Genomic DNA, 25,525 nt, shown 5'->3' with positions numbered 1-25,525 from the left:
AAAGTCTCTTGTACGAGGGCTATTCAGAAAATATGGACCATTTTGCCACTTAAAAAAACAAAAACAAAAAACAACTTAGTACAAGAAATGCATTTTATTATATACATCTGAAAGAGCGACTGACATACTACTTTTCCACATGGTCACCAAACACATTGAGGTGGTGGACAAGCTTTGAAAGACCTTCGTCATAAAATTCTGCCGCCTGAGACTTCAGCCAGAAAGTCGCGCCCACCTGGACTTCCGCTTCGTCATCAAAGTGCTGCGTTGCAAGCCAGTTCTTCATCATGAGAAACAAGTGGAAGTTGCTTGGTGCAAAATTGCAGCTGTAAGGTGGATGAGGGAAAATTTCCCATTTAAATGAACTAAGGAGTTCTTTAGTGCAGCTTGCCATGTGAGGTCGGGTGTTGTCGTCCAAAAACAAAATTTTGGAAGTCAGCTTATCTCGGCATTTGTTTTGAACTGCTCTTCTAAGGCTGTGCAAAGTTTGACAGTACTGGGCAGAATTTATGGTTGCTCCATGTTCGAGAAGATCAATAAGAAGCACACCTTGCCTATTCCAAAACACCATCACCATCAACTTCCTTCCTGACAAGGTTTGCAAACATTTTCTTGGTTTATGGGGGGGACCTTGTGTGCCCCCACTCCATGGACTGTAATTTTGCCTCGCAATTGGTGTGTTTTACTCAAATCTCATCACTGGTTATGATTCGATCCAGCAATGAATCACCATGTTTGTGGTAGGCCTCCAGAAATGTCAACGTTGCCCCCATTCGCTGTTCTTTATGATGCTCTGTAAGCATTTTGGGCACCCGTTGTGCACAAAATTTGTGATAGGCTAGCTTTTGAGTGACACTTTCAAACAACAAAGTCCGTGAAACTTGTGGAAAAAGAAAGCAAAAGCTCTCTTATTGTGAAGGGGCAGTTTTCACAAATTGTATCATCAACTTCAGCAACAAGATCGTCAGTCACAATGCTCGGGCGTCCACTCTTCTCTCCATCATGAATGTTGGTTTAGGCCATTTTTTAACCGAATGCAGAACATTCACCCATTATGTTGTTTCCGTACAATTCGCACAGTTCACAATAAATTTCTACAGGTTTTAGGATTTTTGCCAACAATAACCATATCACAGACGCACCTCACAACTAGTGGGATTTTCGATTGCAGTGCACATTTCAAATTCGAATATCCAAAAAACCAGACACGCAGAGATGTTCCCAATGTCACGGATGGATGCTGACTGAGCTGCCGAGCACGCACATCCCAAAATATATGAGGTCGACGCATGCCTAGCGGCATCAGAAGGAAACTTTCCCTACTTTCTGAATAGCTCTCGTATTTCAGTCTCTTGGTTAGAGTGCACTAGATTTAAGACATCCACTTCACCTCCAGAAATATCTGTCAGCCATTTCACAAAGACCATGTGAGCCTGGTTCTCTAATTACTGTGAAGGTTGCAAAGAAAAAATGGTTGGCTTGCTGATGCCCAATGGATTCATGGATAACATTATGTTATCATCAGTGTGACAATTATATCCTAGGGGACTTCTAGAAAGCAAGGTAGTACAGTGGTAAGACACCAGACTTATTTTCAGGGAGACAGCTATTCACCTTCCCATCCAGCCACCAGATTTAAGTTTTCCTTGATTTCTGTAAACTGCTTAAGGCAAATGCTTCAATGGTTGTTTTAAAGGAATACAGCCTACTTCCTTCCAGAGTTTGAGCTTGTGCTTTGTCTCTAGATGACCTGTTTCCAACAGGACCAGCCTCCCATATACACACATCTGTAACAACGCAAAGGTGGTTTACAAAATGTAATGGGAGTGATTTTCTCAAGTAACAATATCATGGAGAGACATCAAACTCGACAGATATGTATGGTGGAAGTGACACATTTGTGCATCCCATTTTAGAATATTGTTCAAGTTTGGGGGAACGCATACCCAGGAATAGAGAAAAAATATTCTATTTTATGGCCAATTTCAGTGTTACTTTTTTCTGTCAAGTTCAGTATCTTTTTAACAAAATTTGTGTTTTTCAATCAATTTTAGTGTTGTTAGCTGCCACTATTGGTGCAATTCTTTGTCATCTTCTGTAGCAGCTCCCAACTGCTTATTTTTGAAGTACCATATTTCCCCCCCCCCCTTTTTTTTGTCTTACTTGTTTTCAGTGTTATGGCGAAAGTAAAAATATACCTATCAATTAAGTTATACTTATTTTCATCACCTTTATTTAAATTGAAGGACAAAATTATTTAGTTAAACACATTACATCTGATCATTTAAAGGAAAAATAACTCTGCAATCGCACACAGCTGGGAAGTGTTTCACAATGAAGCATTTTGCTGAAACATCATGCTGGCGATATTTCAACACTACACTATAGTGTGAAAACACCTGCATGCATTCTATATTTTAATTCAGCACAACACAAGACATTTTCCAACATTCACATATCCCACTGGTATGGAAAGCTGTTTTCCACCAAATTACTAATGCATTTGTATCTGTTTACAATATCTACATGACTAAGGACCTCCAATTCCAGTTACACTTAATGTCCTCTTTGCCATGCCGGTATTAACAAATTTCATCATTATCATTCTATAGTTGTAACAAGAATTTAGGGCTGTGAAAACAGACCTGAATGGATCTGTGCCTGTAAGAGCTGTTGGTCTAATTTGAAGGTGTGTTTCAGTTTTTCCTTCACCTCTGCCTGAAGTATTCACAACATGTTTTTCATAAACTTGTTGTTTTTAATACCAAAATTCCTTTCCCCACAATAATGAAGGAATCTCTTAATTCAGATGTCACATTTCTGAATATTTCTGCACAACGAATCATACAAAAATATCGCATTTTGTACAGATAATTAATTTGATGTATCAATTAAACTATATATTTTCATAGTACGCAAGTAGAAATACGAAAATCACCAAATATGGCACTCGAGCTTCACAAACACATAAATCAATATTGCACCCTTGGTTTGCTTCTATCGCCTAATCATACCACAGGACACATGATGTCATGCAAATGTGTTTCTGCAGGAGAACATATCACTGGGAATGTTTTTTTAAATATTTAGTCAACATTATTTTTACCATTTTGTGAATGTAGATTGTGATGAAAGCCTGATGAGTTGCAAAGCACAAGGTCTAGGTTTTGAAGAAAGGTCATAAGTTGGTTGCATGCTGACAAAACCAATGAACATGATTCCATAAGAAGTGATCAATTGTACAACTCATGCAGCATGATTTCAGTTCTTCCATCAGTTGTGTACAATGACTGCTATTTGCATGGTCATTTATACTGTACTTTGGCTGATAGAAGCAAACCGAGCAGATGACATGTTCACTTGCAAGTTTGCAAAATAAAGTGCTATATTTGGCAGTGTTCTTATTTATATTTGCATGCTATGAAACTATGCAATTTAATTGATGCATCACATTAAAGATCTCTACAAAATGTATGTTTTTTTGTATGATTTGTTGAGCAAAAGTGTCAGAAATTGTGACATTGGTGATTAAAGCTGTTGCAGCAATAAAGTATGAAGTATGATACCAGTATTTTTGCCAGACATCACACCATAGTTCACTATGTGGGAAACAAGCTGTCATCTAAGATAATACTTGACCCTCAGCCTCAAGGAAGAAGTAAGTCAAAATCTAATTTTATGAATATTTACAAAACTGCTGTCTTCAGGTTTATAATATTTTTTATGGGAAAATAACAAAGTTGCAAAATTTCATAACAATCACCAATTTTGTGCTACTTCATTAAAATCCCCTCCCCCCTTTGCATTATTGTTTTCCTGAAATTTTCCTGTCTCTCCCATATAACATAGGATTAACTGGAAATACTGAACATGTGCAAAGAAATGCAACATGAATGGTCACAGGTTCATTTGATTCCATTGGGAGAGTCGTGGAAATGTTGAAAAGCCAATATCAGCAGACATCTGAAGATAGTTATCAAGTATTCCAAATAAGCTTGCTTACACAATTTCAAAAACCAGTGTCCAGTGAAGAAACTAGAGCTATTTTTCGACCCTCTATGTATCACTCTTGTACGGGCAGAAAAGACAAGATTAGACTAAATACAGCACATGCAGGTATTTATGCAATCGTTCTTCCCATGCTCCATATGCAATTGGTATGGGATGTGTGAAGCTCTTAAACTTTTACGGGATTAAATTCAGGCCTATTCCTATAAGCATTAGTAGCGTGAAGTTTTTGTATCCTCAGTGTCATATATAAATGAGAAAGCAAGTCTGTACTTAATATTATAATAATGTTTGGTTAAAAGGAAAATCTCAAAGAAATGTGACAAATATAGAAAACGGCAGATGGGTTGGCCAGTATTATCTTAGCTCAGTACAGCTGACAGTCACACAAAACCAATGAAAATAAATGAAAACTAGCTTTCAGAAACTGGTTCTTTTATCAGGAAGGAGGAGGAGAGAGGGAAAAACATGAAAAGAAGGGGAAGTGGATGCAGGTCACTCATAACCTAGGTTATGAGGCAACAAGAGGAGGTAAGCATAGCTGGAGTAAAAGGTACCAAAAGAAAGTGCATCGTAAGTTCCATGCCAGCTTCAAAGTGAAGAAGACATACACACAGGTATTTATTTTCGTAAGTTATGTGTGACAGTCAGCTGTACTGAGCTAAGGTAAGTACTGGCCAGACCATCTGTCTCTACCTATATTATTATAATGTTCATGAGACTTAAATAATTCATTGAAGCATTATTTTCATACATAGGACTTTCTGTATTGGGGGAGGCTGCTTAAGGGAAGCCTTGCAGTACACGAAGTCCTCTATCATGTAAAGCTTCTCTCCGAAACGGGTTTTCTGGAAACCCATATATTTTCTGAAAGCTTATGGAACAAATAGAATAGCTGTGAAATCTTAGGGTCAGAAGACCAAGCGTTTAGAGGACTGGACTGCTTACAAGCAGCATACTTTAATGTACTGTACCACAGATACTACGACAGGTGAACCTTGAACAAAACATCTGTTGCGTCAGTAATGAATCAGTTCACGAAAATTATGAACATCAACATTCTGCGCAATTTGGAGAAAAAATGAATACTCCATTGATCCAAAAATTTTCCTGCAGAAATTCAAAGAGAAGGAAACAGAAGGATCAATTATTCACAACCGGACATTGCAACTGTGATCCATGGAACTCAAGACAGCGATGAATCCGCAAAATACAAAATACAATCAATTTTATAGCTTCTGATTACGGGGTCTATTGCTTCAAGTAGCAGAATAACTTTGTTGACAGAGTAATAAACCACACAGTCGACAGTGACTGGCAGGATAAGGAGACAAATCTGTCACAGGCACAAGATGATTTTGTTGCGGAGAGACACAACCTCATTTTCACAGAATACTTTCCACTGACACGTCTTCAATGCTGACTGAAGCAGATTTGACAAAAATTTATATGGGCATTGAACCCTGCAAACCAGAGTACCAACAGTTGTTCGCACTGTTGTTGGATAAGTCTCTGCAACACATCATGGTTTAATGGTTATGCCTGTGATTTCAATGGAAGGCAAAATACTGTAACCAATTAATGTACTTGTATCCTAGCAATCTGGATAATTCCCACATGCAATGCTGGAAAATTCTCTGAATGTATGCTGGAAAAATAGTGAACATGTCAAAAGCAGACATCAAATGGTTCTATCATGACATGTTTTGGCCAAGTAAGCCTGATGACAGGAAGAAAATTCTGCCTTTAATTGATTCAAGGTGTTCTAACAAAGATCATGCATTGTCTGCTTACAAAGTACCTGATGGTAAAGTTCTACAGAAGGAACTGGTATGTGAAGGATATACAGAGTTTTCTGGCCCTGCAGTCCTTTCCCCTATATCAGTGCAGCACTACTCATTTCAAGAACTTGATGAATTGTGCTTTTTATAAGGGCAGATACTTGGATAACGAACCTGGAATGCGGATTGCGCCAATGGATTATTGCTTCAATTAATTAACAAATGATGGGTGTGCAAAGTGTGAGGCTATCACTTTTGTAAAATGTGCCCATTGTGAACTGTCTCTCTGTCCATCTCACTGTTAATTTGATGAATTGCACTTTGACCATCTCTTGTAATAGATTTTCTCTGAAATCAATACTAAGTCACATTTGCAACACCTCAACATATATTGTTTCTTTTAAAGGAGCTGTTTCTTCCTTTATATTGAGATCTCCAACTTCTTATCATATTGTTTGTTTAAATAACTACACGAAATTAGCATTTTAGCAACTTTTGGTTTCATATTTCCAACACTTTACTGATACTTCGTGGGTCCTATACTAGCTCCTAAACGCTTGTCCCTCAGCCCCTAAGATTTCTACTTGTGACATAAGCTTTCAGAAAATACAAGGGTTTCTGGTAAAATGTTATCAAAGGAGGAAAGGTTTACTTGTCAGAAGAAATCCTAACATGTGGTGCCATATTAAGTACCCTATTCCATGCATTTCACAATGGTTTGCAGAGTACCATACGTATGTTGATGTAGAAATAGTTGATATGATACAATTATACTGTCCATGCAACAAGAACCTGTGATGACCTTTGAACATCATCATAGCTGCTTAGGGTAAATGGGCAGGAAGTTATACATTGTCCATCTCATGAAACCCTTTAATTTTCAGTCACACTCACATTAAATTTTCTTGGTTTAACGAGCAGTACAACATATGCTACAATCTGATTTGATTTGGCGTAAGAGGTGGGTAGCAGCAGCCATTTCTTGCAGTGTTAAGCATGGAACATATGGTTAAAAGATGGTGGCCAAGTGACAAGTGTGATTATAGAGGTCATCAAAACACAAGTTTTGATCATGTTTCTGGGTTGTATTTTTCCTTCTTTTTTCCATCTGTATTGCACTCTGAATACCTTCTGCAGCTTATTCAGTGATGAGTATATTAATGGTTTTCCTGTACAGTGAATTTCTGATGCTTGACACCTACATCTGACTTTGTTTACATACCAAATGCAACACTCTTAACAAACTGCAAATCTGCCTGTATTTTTATACATACCTTTTGCTATGAACAGATGCACTAGTGACTTTCTTCTTGTCCCACAAGTGAAGATTTGACATCTCTGAGTTATGTTTTGGAAATCATGTTGTTTTGACATTCTTTTGGGTGTGACTTCTAACATTTTTGTTCACACACATCTGACGGTACTGAATTTGCACTAGTAGCAAACTCAACACATTAATTGAGGTTCAATTCTTTTTATAGTGAAACAAACATAATAAATCTCAAAATATTACTTTAGTTTCACATATTTCAGTTTTTTTAGCTTTCCTATAGACTTTTTATTTGACCAGGAGTGGAAACTGTGGAAGTTCTCTTAGGAAAGTAGTGGGATGCATTGTGGGAGCTATAGTAAATGGCTTCACTGTGGAGAATGCAGTGGGGAGAACTCTGTGGAGGGCACGGAGACCCTCTTCTGGAACAGCAAAATATGCAGCAGGAACAAGTTAACAGAGGAGCAGGGAAGGAAGATCTGTATCCTTCAGGCACATTTGGACCAAGCTAGGAGGCAGCTAGTGAGGCTGAAGGAAAGTACTCGTAACAGGGGAGGGGGTGTTCAAAAATTGCAGCTGGGACAAGGGCTTGCAGGAGGAGGATGCGGTCTGACAGTGTTTGTTGCCTACCAGCAACAGTTTCCAGTTGCTGGAGTTCAAAGGAGGTGAGCCAGGAGATTGTGTAGGAGTAGGGAATGTGCAAAAGACTCTACCCATGAGTAGAAGGAATAGGAAAAGCACAAATGTTGGGAAAAGGTACTACTGCTTCTAAGTATCAGTAATGGAACTGTTGAAGGCCTTTAACTACAAGGTAAGTCAGGGGAGGAGCATCATGTCACCAACATTTAGAAACCAAGTGCTGGGCTACATCAGGAGACCATAGGTTTATGGCCATTAGGTAGTGACATTGGTGGGGAACAGAACAGCTTGGATAGGGACAGGGCATACAATGTAGGTGGTGACATGAGTAAAAAGCTTCACTAACTGGTGGCACCAATGTGAGCATGGCTTAACTGTTTGGTGCCATTACATGCCTCATCTTGGCACTGCTGTATCGTGAATCAATGAGTGACTGGAGATGGCACTGATGACTGCTGATAGGATGCACACTGCACTGGTGTCAGTGGTGACTATTGGGAGATGAGGCTACATTAAGCATGGTCTCCACTGTAACAGGACTGAAAAGGGGAACCAGGTAGAGGGCAGCATGTGGGTGTGGCACCACAATAGTAAAATAGCTGTTTCCATGAAAAAGAGCTCCAGGTCATTTTCAGAGTAACTATGACACCACATTCCACTCCATGAAAAGTGTCTCAAACTGTTTATAGATTACTTCATCGTGTACACAGAAAAAAAGAATGTACCTTGCCAGAGTGCACAAACATCATAGAAATTTGTTTGGAATTATCTATTCTTCATCAAAATGTGCAGTCTATTCAAGATAAGTACACCAGCTTGAAGTTGAATTGCAGTCTTTGAACAGCAAGGTGGTATGCATTAGGGAGCACTGGTTTTATATGCTGTCAACACCCGAATATGCAAGCTGCTGCTGTAGAACTACCTTAAGGAGGGGGATCAAGTATGTATACTACAGGTGGTACATATTTTAAAGCTGGAGAAAATCTGATTGCAATTAGAGTAGACGGACATTTTGAACTGGCAGCAATAAAATAACAGAGCTAGTCATCTCTAAGGAGTGAATTTCTCTATATGTGTACCACTCATCTTGTAGTAATGTGGACATTTTTAGCAAATTAACTGAATCCTGGAAAATATCTCAATCCCCAAAACATAACAACATTTAGCAACATAGACATTAACACAGGTGTTGAGGCTGAAAGTAGTAATAATTTCCTAAAAATTTTCAGTACTTTTGGTGTGGCACAAATGGTAAGCACCGCAACTAGGGTACCAGAAATTTCAGCATCAGTGGACCATGTACTTACAGATATCAAAAGGGAAAACTGTTTTAAGTATTTTTAAGATATCTTGGCATTTCTGATCTTTGCTGTCAGATAATAAACCTAAAGATTGGCTTGGTAAAACCCGCAAAACTGTTCTTCTTGGAACATAAAATACATATATTTTTTTAGAGCATTGGCAAATCAAACCTGGGATGAACTGTAAATGGAAAACCATGTACATGGTAAGTTCTCTACAGTCTACATATTGTTTGAAGTAATTTTTCGGGAGATGTTTCAGGAGACAGCTGCAAGTATTAGAAAGTCCTCCCAGACATTTAAATTTCTCAGTTCTTTACAAAAGCACTACACTAATCCATGATTCATAGATCATCATCCAGGTATAAAAAAAGGTGCTGCTTGCTGCAAAAAATATCATTCAACAACAAAATAATATATAACGCAGAAATAAAAGCAAAAAATTGCGCCACATCATAAAGCAAGGAACTGGAAAAGAAAGACTCAAATGTAACGAAGTACTAATTAAAGATGGTAGTAGAATAACTGAAAATCTCCAGGAATTAGAAATTTTTTGTGGTAACAAAATCTTCCTACATGTAAAATACACACAGCACCCACAATGACTTACACAACAATTACAATGATGTTCTCTGTAACAGAGCTGGAAGTCAGGAAGACAATAGAGACATTAAAAAATAATAAGTCAGCAGACACAGATAGTTCCTAGTGCCTATTCTGAAGGCATGCATAGAGAGCATACAAGCCCTATTAATAAAGATAATAGATGAGCCTTTTATGTCAGGTATTTTTACGGAGTACCTAAAGCATGCACGAGTTGTGCCCTTACTAAAGTAATGTAATGTTGATAGTACTGAAAACTGCAGGCCAGTTTCACTGTTGTCTGCATCCTCAAGAATAACTGAATCCATCATGAAAGACTGACTAATGAACTGCATGAATAAACACAACCTATCAATGAAGCACAATCTAGTTTCTGAAGTGGGAGAAGTCTGTCATTACAGAGTTCACAAAAATGGTATTTGAAGCTCTTGACAAGGATGGCTGTGTTATAGGTATTTTCTTATACTTGTCCAAGGCCTCTGATGCTGTTGACCATAAAATACTATTAACCAAGCTAGAAGCACTAGAAAAATAGCAAATGACTGGATTCAGTATTACTTGGAGAACTGGGTACACAAGTTACACATATCTGCTGATGATAAATTTTTAGTAAAGCAGTCGTTAGACAAGAAACATATAGGTTTTCCTCAGGGTAGTGTATTAAGTCCAATTCTGTTCTTAATGTGCAAGGTGCTTGTTTTAATTTGGAACAACAAACTATCTCAAAAAATATGCATGTTACCAAAAAAAAAAAAAAAAAAAAAAAAAAAAAAAATCAATGGGCCAATAAAAATTAAGTTGGTTTATTGACCATTCTTAAATATTTTAATTTTTTTTATATGTGGTTACCCTATAATTGAGAAGTCAAAAACAGTTTTTCAAAAAAATTTACCTTGCACCTTTATTGAATGGCAGCCATTTTTGTTTATAAGTGTACGACGATGTTTCAGTTTAGAGATGTTAGCAAAAATATGAATATCTGCACTGGGTTAAGTTACAACATTGCAACTGACATGATTGTTTCTAGAAAAGTGTCCTCTAGAACATTGTCTATTACACAAAATACCCTAAATTTAAAAGTAACCAGTCTAAATTACCTCCAAAGTTAGTACCCAAATTTTCAAAAATCCACTTATAGGCCCAAAAATAACAGACAAGGAGTGATTTACGAGAGTCTATTTTTTCCTATAGTTAGGTATCATACAATACTAGCCTCGTATACAGCAAAAATACTTACAAATGTTTCCTTAATTTTTTAAGAATTTTTGAAATTTAAAAATTTTAATTTTTTGTCTAGTTTGGGGTTAGTTATCTCAGGTGGGATGGAATATAAAAATATGATTTTTGCACAGTTTGTACACCTATATGGTAGCATTTACTGCAAAAATTTCAACATTGATATCTGACTGTGAACAAAGATATGAATTTTTGAAAATGAGGAGATAATTTACATGACTCTACAACTGGTCTTACGGCTATTGCCTATTCATGTGTGATATTGGTGGGATATAATCAATTATTATTGAAGTAAGGTACTGAATTATGTACAAAAAATGGAAAAATCACTGAAATTAACATTTATATTATTTTGACATACTTAAAATAAATATTTTCAATTAACATCTTTCGAGATGCGACTGTTCCCACACCTGGTGGTGAATATTAAGAACACTTATTTCTTCAGATAGCTTCTGTGATATAGAATAAGACCTCCCAGTTGCTGTGGTAAGTTCAAGCACTGAAAGTTTCCTTAAAACATTTTTCTTCGGTATCCAAACTTTGTCACTAGTAGATTTCTTAAAATACGTTCTTGGGCCAGCAGGGCAGTAAGAATGCACAGAAACATCACTGTTTTCCAAATTTATTCTTTCAACCTCTGCAAGCCACCACTGTCCATCATACACACATGCCACTATGTCATTCAACATTAAAGACAGATGTAATTTTACTGACACAATGATCCTTATAAATTTCGGTTTCTTATGTTTCATAGCATCGAACTAAGCTTTCTGCAATGCCAAGGAATTTGTGGAAATGCCTTGTTCTTTTTATTGCTATACTGTTTTCAAATCTGGTTTGAAGTGTTGTTTTCATATGCAGAACCACTTCTTTCTTATTCAGAAAATAGGTAATGCCTCTAATATTATCCTTGCAAAAGACATATGGTACATGTCCTGTACTGAGAATTTGGTCTTTGGTAGTTCATTGTAGGCTGGCTTTACCTACTTCACATGTTGTTGTACCTCCTACTCCATCACATGCATTTTTACCATCGCAACATGCAAAAACGTGCCATTCAGCCTCCAACCCGAAGTCTACTTTGTGGTTGCACAGATTTGAAAAATTCTTTTTGTTCTTATACTGACTACCACTTCCATTTGAAAAGTATAACAGTTTCTCAACCTTGGCAAAATTTTCTTTTATGTAATTTATTACATACTTTTCAAACACGTGTACAGCCTGAAGTGTTGTGCTGCAAGTAGTCGCTTAGAATGCAAATAGAAGAACTGCAAACTTCATCTTTCTCATTTTTTTAAAAAAGTGTATGAAATCTTATGGGAGTTATCAGCTAAGGTCATCAGTCCCTAAGCTTACACACTACTTAACCTAAATTATCCTAAGGACAAACGCACACACCCATGCCCGAGAGAGGACTCGAACCTCCGCCGGGACCAACCGCACAGTCCATGACTGCAGCGCCTTAGACTGCTCAGCTAATCCCGTGCGGCTTTCTCATTTTTAAAGTTAAGAGTAAATAGATGCACTGTTGCCTGGTCACTGACCCAGTGGTACCCTTGTATTGCATCTTGAATAAAAAATGTAAACTTTTCTGCTAAATCAGCTAGGACTATGCATTCAGTTTCATGAAGTTGTGCTTTTTTGTCCTTCAGAAACTTACTTTTTAGAAACATAGTGGTGACTTCTGAGTTTTTGTAAGTTATCAATTAAAGATTCCAAGTACTCTTCCTGAGATTCAACTACTGTTATCATTTCTGCCCTGTCAGTTGTGACCCACTGTTTGAAGGTAGTACTGTCTGGCATTTCCTCATTATATTCGTGAAACAATTCAATAACAGTTCCCTTACCAGGGCATTTATTACACAAACTCATCACGGAGTCATAACTGTTAGTGTCACAGACCATTAAATCCAGTAACTCGATTTAGTTAAGATCACTGAGTTTTGCACCCACAATCATCAGTTTGACATACGGTGTATGTCCTTGAGGATCCAGCAAAAATACACCACTTACAACAGAGGTCACAAAATTTTGACCTTCCAATTTTGCATTCAGGGTGAGAATTTTTGAAATCTACATAAAGTTAATTTAAATTGGACACCACTAGTTGTTTCTGCTTTGTTACTTTAACTCCATTTATAACAACTCTTCTGCTATCTTTGCAACCTGGGCACATTCTACTGTTTTCATCACCTTCAAAAAAACTGCTGGACCTTTTTAATTGTTTTTTTCACTTATACCTACTCCTTTCTTCTTTCCTAAAACTGGAAGAATGCCTTGCTCTTTCATTAATTTTCGGGATAGTTTAACCAAAGGATGAGAAACATTGGATTCATGAATTATTTTTTCTCTTGACCATGAGTCAGGGAGCAAACTTAAAATTTTAACTTTTTCCTCTTTAGATGCCACTGAACACTCAATATTTAATTTCTCTCTTAAGCTTAAATATTCAGTGTCAGATGATGCTTCTTTAGAAATAATGTTGGTATCTGTATTATTAAAGCATGATTCCAAGTCTTTTCTAATTTTGTCTGAAATTTGTTGCACCTTATTTTCAATAGCTGCTTTTCTTTTCCTGCTATTTAATTTTATTGTTTTCGAAGCAGGGGGTATGTCTAACTTAGAACAAGCAAAATCCAATGTGCTAACAGCTTCCTCGTTAGGAATATAAATGTCATTAACAAGGTTACATGATTCTGGTTCTGGATTCACAACAAATATTTTTGAGTAACAATTTGGGCAGCCAGGAATCACATTATGTTTCACTTGGGAAGCTGTTTCACTCTCACATAACAAGGACAAATGTTCAAGTTTTATTTCCCTCAAACCTTTAGTAATGGGCTTTTTATGAACTTTAAGTGGATCACAGCACTTTCTTCCAAAAATGTGGTTGTATTTCAGAATGTATTTCTTCTCGTTATACTCACACACTGATGTTACAGAAGAACTTACTCGAAATTTAAACAAAGTTTGTCTAACTTCGTCAAAGTCACTCATATTTTTCAAGTTTTTTGAAACTGAACCTTAAACTGTTTTGTGACACACTTCACTTGGTATCTGTCCAACAGAACACTGTTCATCCATGTTATTGCACTCCAGTTAATCTCTCAAAATTAATCACAAATTACACAGAACAAAGCACACAACACATTCTACACTCTCGATTAAGTATGTATATCCACTCTGACAGGGTTTCAGGACAGACAGACTACAACAATGCCACACTCAGCACTAATGTACTTCTTTAATGACAATAAACCTAAATGAAAATGGGCATTTTTATTGCTATAGAACAAAAGCGAAAGCTCCTATTGTTTAATATTGCATTATTAAAAAAAAAAAAACTAAATGAATACTGGTTGATAGTGTTAACTAAATATATGTCACAATTAAATTTTATTACAACGAAACAATAAACAATTTAAATAGGCAACAGCCATAAGATCACGTGTAGAGTAATGTGAATTATTTCCTCATTTTCAAAAATTCATATCTTTGTTCACAGTCAGATATCAATGTTGAAATTTTTACAGTACATTGCTATCATATAGGTGTACAAATTGTGCAAAAATCATATTTTTATATTCCATCCCACCTGAGATAACTAACCTCAAACTTTACAAAATATGAAAATTTTCAAATTCCAAAAATTCATTAAAAAAATAAAGGAAACATCTGTAGGTGTTCTTGCTGTATATGAGGCTAGTGGTGTATGACATCTAACTATAGGAAAAAAAATAGACTCATATATCACTTCTTGTTTGTTATTTTTGGGCATAAAAAATGGATTTTTTAATATTTGGATACCAAACTTTGGCGGTCATTTTGACTGGTTATTTTTGAATTTAGGGTATTTTGTATAATAGACAATGTTGTAGAGGACACTTTTCTAAAAACAATCATGTCAATTGCAATGTTTTATATGTGATTGCAGTCTTTCTCGGTGTTCCCCTCTTTGGGGAAGTGTGTGGAGGAGTTTGCAGCCTTTCAGCTTTCACTCCATGTGTTTACTTGTATGTGTGGCTATTTCTGTAATTTTTGGGTGTCTGCATAATGTGATGAATATTCTGTGTGTGTCTGGTGCTTTCCTGAGGTTGGCGGATGATTGATATTATTGGGTAGGGTGAAGGATTAGGGATTGGATATGGGGATTTGACTCAGTCAGCGAAGATCATCATTGGGCGTTTGTGCTTGTCGCGGGACATGTCATACTGACCTAGGGAGTGGATGAGGACTTTTCCTGATCTGGAAGAGCCTTCATAGAAGGCCCTTGGCAGGTCTTGGAAACACTCTTTCAGGAGCGGGATTTCAGCTGCAGCACGCAGATCACCGGTATGGAATCCGACAGGTAGATGCAGTGTCCTCCTGAGGGCGCAGTTCTGCAGTCTCTGGAGTTTGTCCAGGTGCTGTTTCGCCACATATCCCCAGACAGGGCACGCATATTCCATTGTTGGCCGTATCAGGGCCTCATATACATTCACACCTACACAGCAGGAAAGGAAGCTAGTTGAGTTGAGGACTGGGTATAGGATGTATATTCTGGCACATACACCTTCCTGTGGACCTCATCTACATGGGGTTTCCATGTAAGATGAGAGTCCAAGGTTACGCCAAGGTATGTGGCAGTTTTGTGCTAGGGAATTTGGGTTCAGTTTAGGTGATGGTTGAAGGGTGGGGGCGTTGAGGTGGTCTGCACCTTTCGAGCCTCCGGATGATCAGCATAGCCTGTGTCTTTTCAGAGATGGTACTGCACCAGCGATGGGCCCAAGTGACCGTGTCATCTAAACCCCTTTGTAGCCTACGGATGACCAGGTCCTTGTTCCATTTAGTGTGTAGACGGCTGTGTCATCTGCGTACTGTGCACCAGGGGGGCCATAGGTGTGTCCGCAGTGTACAGACTGTACAAAATGGGCCCCAGGACCAATCCCTGTGGCACACCAGCACGGATTTGCCTTTTGGTGGAGCTGGCGATTTCTACTTTGACAGAGAAAGTCCTATCTGTGAGATAGCTTTTGATCTGCTTAACTATGCTCCTGGGGAACCCTTGTGTGTACAACCTGTAGAGTAGCCCTCTGTGCCATACTGAGTTCATGGCTTTGGCTACATCTAGTAGCACTATCCCACAGTAGCCTCTGTGGCTGCTTCGACCACTCTCATGATGAGTGGTTCTGCTGGAATCCGAACAAGTTGCTCTCTGGTAAAATGTTCCTGTATGGGTATTAGCAGGAGGCACTCGTAGATCTTGCTGAGAGTTGGCAAGAGGCTAATCGGCCTGTAGCCAGCAAGCTGGGAACTCGCGGGAACGAGTAATCTCGTTGAAGACGTTCGCGAGATGTGTGATCACCAAGGGTGGGAGGTTTTTAACTAGGCCTAACTGATTGGTGACACTCATGTCCTGGCACCTTTTTTGTGGGGAGGGACCTAATTATCTGTGCCACAGCATCAGGGGCAAAAAGTGTGAGTTCGTCCTCTGGGTCCTCCTTCACGTTGAGGAAGACAGTCAGTTGACGACGGACTAAATCTTCATGCTCTTCATCCTGGGGTTCTGCCGGCCTGAAACTGCTTCTTGAAGGAGTCGGCGAGGGCGTTGGCCTTTTCAGTATGGCTGTAGGCCGGACCCCGCTTGCTGTGCAGTGGCGGCATCCTAGCACGTCTTTTTGTGAATTGCTTGGTTGCTTGCCATAGTGTGTGATCGTCTACTTTGAGAGCTCCGATGCGGTTTTGTCATTGCTGGTTTCTGTGCTCATTGAGTGCTACCTTCAGCTCTCTCTGCAGACGATTGAGCAGCCTCCTGGGGGCCTGGTTTCTGGTGATCTTCCACTGTTTTGCCACTCTATTCTTATGTCGAATTTGAGCTAGCAAGTGTTCCGGGAGCTATATTTGTCCGTCCCTTTGTGGTGAGGAGGGGGGCAGATGGCTTCTTCTGCTGCCTGTAAGATGGTACCTGTAAGGTCTTGTAGTGCTTGTTCTACTGTTTCAGCAGTGGGTGGCAGAGTGCGAGCGATATCAGAGGTGACAGTTTCTCAGTATTGCTCCCAGTCTGTACATTTGTCAGATGTCTGGTACCGTGGCAGTGCTACCCATTCTCCCACATCGACCTCAAGAATCACTGGGTTGTGGTCAGAGGACATTGTGCTGATTGTCATTGCGGCCACAAAACCCGTGATCTTCCTAGTGATTGCTATGTCTAACATGTTGTGTCTACCTCCATTTTTTTGGAGAATGTGTGGAGTCGACCACACCTCATGTTTCAAAGTGGTGGTTGCACGCTAGTTGTTGCAGTTTGGCGCCTGCTCTGGAGTTGCTCTAGAGTTCCAATCGGGTTGTTTGGCACTGAAGTCGCCTCCTATTATGAGTTTGCCTTCAATTTGCCCTAGAACAGTTATGTCTCCCTCATCTATCTTGACTTGTGGGGGTTGGTAGGCTGCAACACTTATTAGGGGTCCAGTGGCAGTGGTTACTTTGACCGCTACTGCTTTGATTTTATTGGTAGCTGATAAGAATACCTGGTGGCGGGACATCTCTCTTTTTATGTATATGGCCACTCCTCCGCCTTGGGTTGGCCTGTATTCACAGTAGCTAACATAGTTGGGAACTATCACTTTTATTCCCGGTTTTAGGTGGGTGTCGGGTTGCTGTGTTTTGCGTATCTATATAGCTGCTTGGCTTCTGTAGGCCACCCAATCACGTTCCTCCAGAAAGGGGTACCGCGTCGGTGGTGGCGGGGGACCACGGCCCAGTGTCGAGACCTGGTGGCTATCCAATTTGACTGCAGACATCGCTGCCTTCAGATCGGAGCGTTGCTGAGGTATTTTGTCAATTGCGAGATTCCACACTGCACTGAGCTGAAAACCGCTATCCCTGTTTATTAAACTGTTGTGAAGACATATCTCCACTGCCTCTTTGTAGATCGAATCCCAGAAACTGTGCCGCTCCACAGCTGCCTTGTTTTATCAAATTCGAGAGAGTGTACCTGGATAATGCCTTTGAATTTGAAAAAAATGAAGAAGCTATGCAGCGCCTGCAGTTTCTGGGACTCAATCTACAAATAGGCAATGGAGATATGTCTGCACAACAATTTAATAAACAGGGATAGCGGTTTTTCAGTTCAGTGAAGCGTGGAATCCTGCAATTGACAAAATACGTAAAGAACGCTCCGATCTGAAGGCAGTGGCATCTGCAGACAGATTGGATAGCCACCGGGCAGCAGTCCCTCACCACCAACAATGCAGTACCCCCTTCAGGAGTGGGATTGGCCAGCCTCCAGAAGGGGATGACGGCCAAGCACCTATATAGATATGCAGAACACAGCATCCCAACACTTCGCCAGAAGATGATGAATTCGAAACTCATTGAAACATTGTGATAAGATTATACCACCACTCTGCCGATAACCCAAGAAAAATTCATAAATTGAAATGTTGTAACAACCCAGTGCAGAGATATTCAAATTTGTGCTAATGTCTCAAGACTGAAAAATCGACGCACGCCTGCAAATAAAAATGGCCGCCATCCAGTAAAGGTGCAAGGTAAGTTATTTTAAAAAACTGTTTTGAACTTCTCAAATATAGAGTGATCATATATAAAAAATTAAAATATTTAAAAATGGCCAAGCAACCATCATTGGACCACTTCATATGGATTGACCCCAATATTTTCAAGTGTGACATCTGTCTATGCTAAAACTGGTCACCCCACAACTTACACCCACACAGGAGTAGTCAACTATTTATTTTCAAGTGGGAGCCCCCCCACTCCACCCCCACCCATTTTTATTGCAGATAATGATTCTATGCCAAAAAATTCCTAGGATTTATCAAAGACATTTTTTTTCCGTTGAGGCTACCTGGCACACTAATTGACAAAATTCAATTTTTCTGATTTTAGGAATTAAGAAATGAGTCATCTGATTCCATTTTTATAAATTTGGTTGTGTATAAAACTTTTGTTTTTAGTAGTTTAAAAGTTTGGAAAGTAGGCTACATTTAATGCATAATGTAAGTTCTGTTCTTTTTGAGGTTGATCATCAGGGTGACTGATTTCAGTGTGTTCTTTCATCTATCTGCTGTAAGTCTCGTGCTGATTCCAGTGCTATAGACCATGAATGGATGAAAAAAAAGTCTTTAACATTGAGTCTGAATCTGCAATAAAGTGGGATCCCCATATGGGGGGGGGGGGGGGGGAGGGTTGGCCAGTTTTAGTACAGACTGATGTATTATATGGAAAAGGGAGACATTACATCTGGATCATTGCCCTTCCCCATCTCCTTCACACGACGAGACATTTAGTTATTCCCAGCTACAACAAACATCCTGCATATCAATGACTTTCCAAGCAGTATAAGACATGAAGAAAAAGTTATCTTTGATGATGACAGCAACATCACAGTCACTGATAAAACACCAGAACGCAAATGAAACTCTCAAGGATATTTACAAATGGGAACATACTGTTGCATTAAGCATAGATTATAAATCTCTAGATTGTGTAGCATACATAATGTTTTTAGGGATTAATATTGATTGTCGACTAATGCAGAAGGAACACGCAGAGATATTGGCAGAAAGAATGTAAACAGCATTCCATCACCGCCAATGTCATGCGGTGACATACTGTTCCTACATTCAGTTCTCAGCTAAGGAGATTCTTTTCTGGGGACTAAAGGCATAAAAAATGGATACAATTTTCAAACTGCAAAACCACACCATATGAATAATAACTACATGTAGTAGTAGTCAGACTCATTGTACAGAACTGTTTTAAAAAGAAATGAGTATACTAATGGGACCAAGTGAGTACATCTATCAATCTATTGTACGTATCGTTATATACAGAATCATGGGGCTAGAGCTTGCTTGGACAAACAAATAACTCAACAGCATTTTCCAGCAGGGAATAAAACTAAGCCTATATAATAAACTGCCCAACATGAAGAAAAAGATTTCTAAAATACATCGGTTTAATCAGGCAGCTGAAACGTTGTTTGTAAGTACTGTGTATAACATAATCAAGCATTACTGGAAGAGAATTCGCAGTAAGGGGTTCATAATGAATGGGGTTAATTACAACACCTTTTCACATAACAATGCTGTAATGCTTTTGCAAAGAAATCACATGGCTATCACCTGTTCTATCTTCATAAAGTATACTTACATTTTCTACGTGTATATATATTTTTAGCTATTTATTTTTGTTGTATTATGATGACAAATTCAATATCGTTGTAAGATGATCCCTGGATAAATAAATGAAATGAGGTTACTAAGACAAGCTGAAATCAGAGTGCATACATTACATGTATGTAAATTTATAGCACCAAAGTACAGTCAACCAATAAGTGTAACAGAATAATTGCCACTCACATTCCAATTCTGCACTATACAATAAACCTGCAGTATAATGGAATTCCACCATGTCAAACCAAAGACTGCAGTACAAGCAGACTAAACCAACCAATGTTTGGACAAGACTTCTTTTCTCTGTTCATCCACAGTCCTGCTATCCATAATTGTTCATCACATGAGTTACACTCAGAATAACAACAGTCTGTCAACAACATTTTGCCACCTTTTATTTTTCCTAGTCAACAATGTACTTTTGTGGCCACCCAATTAGGTCTGCACTCCTTTCACCAATTCTCTAAAATTGCGACGCTGGCTAGTATCCTTACATTAAAATGGTAGCAATTAGTAACTGAGTGGGTGTTCATTTCATTTCTTTCTTATGCACACTCAGCCACCACAATTTTTCCCTTAATTTGCACTTATTTCTTTGATACATACTGATAGCCTATTTTCCAAATGGGCATACTAGTACATCATCTGCAGATGCATATGCACTCTTCTTTACTTTTATCTAATTTAAAAAAAGGATTCTAATTTCTCTTGTCAAACTGATTTTTGAAACAATACACATACATGCGTACCTGATTTCATACATAAAAATGCAGTGAATAGACTTAAACTTAAGAAGAACACATATATTTTCACAGAGCCAAGAAAGTGAATGTTCATCACAAATTGTACTACTGTTTGGTTATACTTAATGATTCAACAGAAATCTTCAATTGAGTAACTATAGGCCTTTTCTCAAGAATAACTCTACCATGGGCCTAATTTCTTTGACATTGCTCGCACAAATCTTATAATAAGGTAACGTACTCATCTGTACTGCAGTGTAGCCAGAGGTCTTGAATAGTCTAAAAGGTGACAGTTTCATTGTGAGTCAGCAAAGCGGGATCGAACACGACAATTAATCCACCATGATATCGCCATCTACAGCACGATCGATAAAAGATAGAGGAACTATTGTGAACTACTCAACAATGCGATACCTCGTTCATGGAGCGATGACGTCATTGCACTCATAAGAAATGTCTTTCGAGTAACGTAAATTTAAAAAAAATCCAAAACATCGTTCTTCTCAATGGTTATCTATATCCAACAGACCTATGTAGGTCCAGCAAACAAAATTAAAGCCACCACCTACTAGATTAACCAACGTATTATAAACAAAACATACAACTGTAAATACAATTTCATTTAAAACATAAAAACATCCAAGGCGCCACGTATACAACGTATGACGTCTTTCTTATTAATACAAGAATATATCGATGGTTCGCGTTGTTCCGTAGACCGACTAATATTACAGAAATAACACAGGGTACAATGGCTATTGTATACCCTTACATGTTCACAGCGGTACCGACAACAAAACTCAAAATCAACAGAAATGCCTTTCTTGGATAGTGTTCGACCACAGCACCAACCCATGTATGTCTCAAAAATGACGGAATGGTAAAACTGCTCATTAATTTACCTCTATTTTGTTCCATGTTTTCATTAGTTGCAATGTTCCGAGCATTACACATGCTGCTGCACAGCAGCCTACTGATTATAGCACCAAAATATTGTGACGGCATATATAAATTATTTCAGTTGTGGTCGTCCGTGGCATCATGATAGGGTCCATCTGGATCTGAGGATGGCTGGTGTTGAGGCATAAGACATCGGTTAAGGTACGCTGATTTGGAAAATGTACTTGTAAAAGCAACAAAGGTAAACTCTCAAATCGGTATACGTTTTGCGCCATCTAATCAGTTCATTTTTATAAAATAAGTACCTTTTTGGATAACAGTAACTTGGATTCAAATTTAACCAGATACCGAACAGTCAACAGGTAGAGAGCAACAGCTCGTAAACAAAACGTAAATTCGGGTCTTATGCTTCCTCTTCCATTTCGTCAATAATCCATTTTACTCGTACCTTTTCATACACATATTATTCGATCTGCTGACACCTTTTCCTTCCTCTTCTGCTTCTCATGACAATGACAACAACAACAAAATAGCTAAAAACAGTCTCTGGTAAACACTGATCAAAGAGCTTCGACAAGATATGCACAAAAACAGAGTGTAGACGCCCTATCTTTACGGGTAACAGCATAACCACAGTCTAACAGTTGCGACACTTCGCCTGGATTTTGTTGCCTTCAGCGCCCCAAGCGGCCGGTAGGTTGACTGTGAGTTCGGCACGATCGTGAAAGCGAATAGTGATTGTTTATTTTTATTTATACAATGGTTTTTACCATCAAAAGCGTTGGTAGCGCTATAAATTGCAGCATCAATAGGAAGAAGACATCACATCTGTCTTTTTTTAGGTTTCCTAAGGATCCTGAGAGGTATATACCATCGTGTTACTAAACTGTATCGTCAGGATTCACTTGCAAACTGTATGTGTATAAATGATGAATGATACGTTTTAGGAGCAAAAAATGGCTAGTTAATAGCAGACGAGAAGACCTTATGAAGAAAGACCCGGTTTACCTATAAAATAATATTAGGTTTTGTTAGCTACATTTCGAACAAAACCAGTTTATGAATGCAAACAATAACAAACTCGTGTGGAATGCAGTACCCACACTGTTTGACATTACAAATAATCCACCTCAACTGACGATGAAGAGGAAAGTGCCACAAAGATTCGACAGTCAATCTAAGGCTGTAAAACAGTCCTATGGCACAGAAGCAGCCAGTTCAACTCTCCATGTATTAGTGCCAGATTCGTGAGAATCATCAACACGGAACTGCTTTAAGGATGAAATGGTTAGATTAAGTGCAGCTGTTCGTGTCTTACAAAAGCGTGTGAAGTGTCAGAATGTGCAGATTGCTAAACTTCGAGCGAAACTATTATGGGACAAGGAAAGTGCCTACAGACAGATTGTTTGAAAATTATTCAAATATTTGGTTTTTCGTGAATTGTAATGTAATCAGCTCAGTATAATGTTTTCAGGATATTTCTCCCACTATTTGCAGTTGCTTGTCCTACTTAGAATAATATAAAGATAAAGGTCCTACTTGTGGCAACAGGCGACAGTGACAAACACAGTAGGCCTACAGAACGATAAACGAGCTGTCCACCGCTATCGCTTTTGCATGTAGAGGTACATGTCTGTGCTTCTTACATGTGAATCTGTGTGTTTATATTATTTTGATATCAACGTGGTAAGCTGCAGCCCTGTCCAATGTCACAAGTGTTTCTTCACGAATGTGTTGTATCTTGCCACTCTATTCATGGTTTTTGTCCATACTTGCGCTAATTTTAGAATCTTTTTAGAAACATATATGCCTTCTGGTATTACACAAACTCTTGGAGACAAGAAACTAACTCGAATAATTCGGAAAATACGTAGGAAATTGATGCAAACAAACTTGATTATGACGCGTCTGACGTTCACCTTACCTGCCGTTTGGAGCGCTAGTGCCGCTTCATCTGTCAAACAGCAATATGAAAGCATACTTCACTTAGGTTCCAGAAAGGAACAAAAACAGTTATTAGTGCAATGCCTATTGCAACTGTCAAAAAAAGAATCATACAAAAAAATCGAACGTACCTCCCAACTAGTTTTCCATTATAAAGAAAGCTTACGATCTTATTGTGCTTACGTTTCGGAAACGTTACAAAGTATGATGCGGGTCATTGGTAGCTTCTTCATCATCACAAAATTCTTGGAATATCGTATAGATGAAACAATCCTTATTACCCAAGTAAGCAAATACATCATTGTACATAAAATACAGCACAGTTACAGAATACATTCTGTAAGAATAATTACATCTCTCTTCAAACTTTTTTCGCGATATGTGCGTTGTTGTTGTTTTTTTCTCTCTCTGAGCACTCAGCAGCGAATATTCCGAAAAGAAACTCAGCAAATGTATAGCTCACAAAACCGTACACGAAATCTCCCGCTTTCCAAAAAAGCGCAGAATGACTTCTCGTCCCCGCCATAGGAGCTACTAGTACGGTGTGGTACTGCAGGCAGTGCTGAATAACGTGTCACAGTCGCTCTATGTATTCCCCGTCTCCTTGTGTTATGCCACAGTCTAACATAACAGTCGCTACACTCACTGCTGTTTGTATTCTAGCACAGTCATTATGATGAAATCGACCCTTGCTGCTTAGGTTGGTTTTCGTGCCCAGAAGACAGCGGTGTTTGAGGTTTGGAAGCAGTCCAAAGTATGACAAGAAGTCTGCTCCTTATATCGGATGCACCACATCGGAGACTATGAATCACTTGTCCATGTGTTTGAATCGTGGAGCCATTAGTGGCAAACAGATGACAGTCGTCACGACTACAGCGAGGTAGACATTTGGCCAGGTAAACAGACACATCTGCTCCAGTGCCTACCAGGAACAGTTCTTTCATGTATTGCTAGGCGGCGAAAAGGCAGCGGCTGTTATCTGAGTCAGTTGCCATTACCACTGGGCCCTTGTCGTTGCTTCCCATTTCACATGGCAAGTTACACTCCTTGGCCTCCATACTGAATCGCCTAGGATACCAGCATACCCTCATGGTTGATGGTGGGCGGCTATGACCCTTTGGTGAGATACGACGTCGCCGTCGGTTGGTACTTGCAGATCTGCGACCTGCGCTGTAAACTCTGCCAATAGTGACGCAAATGTTGCTGTGGCAGGACTCTGGTTGTGGTGCGACAGCTGCTACATTAGCACATGGACACATTTCCACTATACATTTCCAGCTCGGTGCAACAGAGTTTTCACTTTGAATGTCAAACTAACAATGCATGCGATCGAGAATACTGTAATATTTTTGTAGAACTTTTTCGCTTACACTAAAGCGCCAAAGAAACTGGTGTAGGCAAGGGTATTAAAATATAGAGATGTGTCTGGTACAGTTGTTAGATCAGCTACTGCTGTTACAATAGCGGGTTATCAAGACTTAGGTGAGTTTGAATATGGCGTTACAGTCGACGCACAAGCGATTGGACACAGCCTCTTTGAGGTAGCGGTGAAGGGGAGATTTGACTAATCGACCATTTCACGAGTGTACTGTGAATATTAGGAATCCGGTAAAACATCAAATCTTCGACATCGCTGTGGTCAGAAAAAGAACCTGCAAGAATGGGACCAACGATGACGAAAGAGAATCCTTCAACGCGACAGAAGTGCAGCCCTTCCGCAAATTGCTGTAGATTTCACTACTGGGCCATCAACATGTGTCAGAATGTGAACCATTCAACAAAACATCATCAATATAGGCTTTTGGTGCTGAAGGTCCAAGCGTGTACCCTTGATGACTGCACAAACAAAGCTTTACGCCTCGCTTGGGCCTATGAACGCCGACATTGGGCTGTTGACAACTGGAAACATCTTGCCTGGTCG

General features: G+C 39.0%; 1 protein-coding gene across 8 annotated transcripts in view; it reads right to left on the bottom strand.

Moving 5' to 3' along the window:
- Window positions 1-25,525, bottom strand: part of LOC126271959 (integrator complex subunit 14) — a 104,811-nt gene that overhangs the window by 47,310 nt on the left and 31,976 nt on the right. Inside the window, exons 1-2 of one of the 8 annotated variants that reach the window (XM_049974403.1) lie at window positions 21,966-22,263; window positions 21,663-21,831 (exon numbers count right to left, since the gene is read on the bottom strand). The exons of 3 other annotated variants lie outside the window; for them this stretch is intronic. The gene's annotated coding sequence lies outside the window, so the exon portion shown is untranslated. Of the gene's footprint in view, window positions 1-21,001; window positions 21,196-21,662; window positions 21,832-21,965; window positions 22,296-25,525 lie in introns of those variants that run through there. 4 more of the 8 variants (XM_049974402.1, XM_049974405.1, XM_049974406.1 and 1 more) reach the window with 4 other exon arrangements.

Source organism: Schistocerca gregaria, chromosome 5 (assembly GCF_023897955.1).
Source record: "Schistocerca gregaria isolate iqSchGreg1 chromosome 5, iqSchGreg1.2, whole genome shotgun sequence".
Lineage (NCBI taxonomy): Eukaryota > Metazoa > Arthropoda > Insecta > Orthoptera > Acrididae > Schistocerca > Schistocerca gregaria.
Note: the sequence above shows the minus strand (reverse complement) of the source record. Positions and strands in the feature narration are given on the sequence as shown.